Here is a 2662-nt window from a genome sequence, read left to right as displayed (position 1 = left end):
TTAGCTAGAAAAAATTTACTTCCGATTTTACGATTTTAATTAAAAAAATTTTACTTCCGATTTTACGATTTTACGATTCGAGTTTACGAGTCGAGTTTAAATTGAATGTTCCGTGTCGTGTCAAAAATGCGTTTTTGACAACCTTGATCACGATGCTCTTATATCTCGTTTATTTTTATAAAAAATGATTTTTAAAATATTTTTATATTTATTTATCATTATAAAAGTTGATTAATAAAAAATACTTTTCAGTTAAAAAAAAGTTTAACTTGATTTTTAAAAAATTATTTTCTTTTTATTTTAAACGGAAACACTTTTTAGAAGTTATGAAAAATTTAGAAATGTAATGTTATTTGCTTATTATATCAAATTTGGTCTTTAAACTTTTGATTGCTATATATTTTGTTTTAAATTATTATTTTTTTCAATTTCATTCCTTAGAATTTAATTTAATTTGATTTTTATATCAATTTTGGTACTTATTTTTGTGATTATTATTTAATTTTTTCTTGTTATTTTTTAATTGAAATTCTTTATTTATTAGATTTGGTCCCTATTCTTTTGAATGTTATTTATTTTATTTGAAAAATTTATGAAATTATATATCTTTTTAATTTCATTATTTTTTAATTTTTTTGTTAGATTTGATCTTCATTATTTTGATTGTTATTTATTTTATTTAAGATAATTTATAAAATTAATTTTTTTTTTCAATTTCATTTAATTCAATTTTTTAATTTGTAAGAGTTGTTATTCATTATTTTAATATTTTTTTTTAAATTAAAGTATTAATAAATTATTTTCCAACTTATTTTCTATAATATAAAAAAATACCAAAATATATTTTTCAACTTATTTTTTATAATACTATCAAACAAAATAAATCACTTTTTGTAAATCTATATTTTTTTAAAATCACTTTCTAAAAAATTTACTTTCCAACCAAAAAAAAAACGGAATTAATTTCTGAACCCAGATCATATTCTTATTATGGGAATCAACATGAAGCGCGAAAGCTTTGGTGACCGTGCATGGCTAGGGACCTGAAGATTTTAGCGAACATCAGTATCTTGCAAGCAGATGTTTCTGGTGCTATTTTCTGCAGAAGCTAGGATTTGCTGCTTCTTTATCCACTGTAAGAGAAAACATCAACCACTCACATGGCTAAAGATTTTTAGATCCGAGCAATCAAGTACATAGCTTTTAACTTTTAGTGAATGACCTGACAATATTCTTGACAAAAACGTATTTAATTGATAATTTCTTAAGAGATATGATTCTCTTTTTATTGAAGTTACGGTTTCTGAACCACCTTCATATAGCTACCCACTTGCGCTTAATTTTATGAGCACATCTTTAATTATTTAACAACATAGCCACACTTGCACACACTAATTAAACAGTTAAAAGCACAGCACTCCTTGATGCTCCACAAACACAAGTGATAGGTCTTGATCGCAAGTTTTCTCTCCTCATGGCGCATATGCCTTGTCGTCTTCCTCGTGATCCCGAGCATTCGTTTCTTTCAGCTTGTCCTTCCCGTCCTGACTGTGATATATGATGGCGGTGTGCCTCGTATCGAAATCCTTGACAAAATGGTTCAGTTTGCCGGCGCCGGCAGGATCTTGAACGAAAAGGTCCTTGATTGATTCCGGCATAGGCTGATCCTTCATCATGCTCTTCCAGTAATATTCCCTCGGCTCCTTTCTTGCATCCCTGAGCTCAGCAAACTGAGTCCAAACAGGTGAAGAGCATGTTAGCTAGGGCGTAAACTAGATGGAAAATGTACAAAACAAGCAGCAACAACCCAGTCAACAACTTTAGATCTTCTTTAACTAGATATACTACTAGAGGGGACCGATTCATGAATCCAGGAGGGGAAACAAAGAATTAGAAGGATCTTTTGTACAAATCAAATTGAGGGCATCAGAAAGAAAGAAGAAATAGCATGACGTGTCTGGAATCTGAGGGTTTCACATGGTTATGAAATGCTTACCGAGAGAAAAGAGACGAGAACAAGAACAGCCCAGAAAGACTTCATGTCTAGTATTCTACACCTTGATCTTGATACCCGTACTTTGTATGGTAGCTAGGCTTCTCTGCCATTTATAACAAAATATAAGGGTAGGAAAGTGATTATCAAAAAAAAACTTGCGTAATAAATTACAGATGAGGGGGTGATTTCAGGGTCAGTGGGGTGGCAGCGGCAAAACCGAAAAAAGCACACTAGGAGCTTGGAACAGAAAGGAATCCAATATGGATGGTGATATAATTTAATTATTTCCAGAGGCCACTGTTCATCAGTCACGACAGTAGTGCCTATGCATTGAAAATGCGAAACACCACTGACCTCATCAAACGAAAATGCCTAAAAAATATTTTAAATTTCCACTCTTCTTTTGGTGACAGGCGACAGCCAGAGGTGTGGCTTACCTCCATCGAAATGATGAGTGCTTTTATAATGGAGATAATGACAGAAATACTTACTTACAGGGGTAGGTTAATATATTACCGTAACAATATCAACATTTTACACTTATCAAATACAAGAATAAAATCTACACGCAAATATAATAATATTAAACATCTACACTATAGGTGATGTCTGTCCAAGTTAAAGGTATAGTTTGGAGTTTCAAGAGTTTTTTTTTTTAAATATTTT

The 2662-nt window shown here is 30.9% G+C and overlaps 1 non-coding gene across 1 annotated transcript; it reads right to left on the bottom strand.

Annotated features, from left to right (window-relative positions):
• Nucleotides 1-1248: 1248 nt before the first annotated feature.
• On the bottom strand, nucleotides 1249-2186 carry LOC118039774 (uncharacterized). Its single transcript, XR_012169632.1, has 3 exons — nucleotides 2168-2186; nucleotides 1997-2099; nucleotides 1249-1730 (listed from the first exon to the last, which is right to left on the bottom strand). It is a non-coding gene; the product is annotated as an uncharacterized protein (transcript).
• Nucleotides 2187-2662: the final 476 nt, after the last annotated feature.

The sequence above is a fragment of the Populus alba genome, chromosome 4, assembly GCF_005239225.2.
Source record: "Populus alba chromosome 4, ASM523922v2, whole genome shotgun sequence".
NCBI classification, from domain to species: Eukaryota; Viridiplantae; Streptophyta; class Magnoliopsida; order Malpighiales; family Salicaceae; genus Populus; species Populus alba.
The sequence above is the reverse complement of the archived record's forward strand: the minus strand, read 5'-3'. Positions and strand labels throughout refer to the sequence as shown.